We start from the raw sequence: 290 nt of genomic DNA, 5'->3' as shown, positions 1-290 counted from the left end.
TCATCGCGGCTGTCACTGCAGCCGCCGCCGCCGCGTGATTGACTGACGGGGCCGCGTTGCCTGCTACGCTTCTTTTGTTCGCTTATACAGTCAGACATGCTTGACATGTCTCGAAGCCCTCCCCCTCCCCCGCCCGCCCCACACACACACACACACACACACACACACACACACACACACACACACACACACACACACACACACACACACACACACACACCAATCCAGCAGCTCGTTCAATAGATCTGGGAAGACGTCTTGATGTTTTTGTTCAGATAATTTCATCTGAT

Source organism: Micromesistius poutassou (genome assembly GCF_964030765.1).
Source record: "Micromesistius poutassou genome assembly, chromosome: 2".
Lineage (NCBI taxonomy): Eukaryota > Metazoa > Chordata > Actinopteri > Gadiformes > Gadidae > Micromesistius > Micromesistius poutassou.
The sequence above is the reverse complement of the archived record's forward strand: the minus strand, read 5'-3'. Positions refer to the sequence as shown.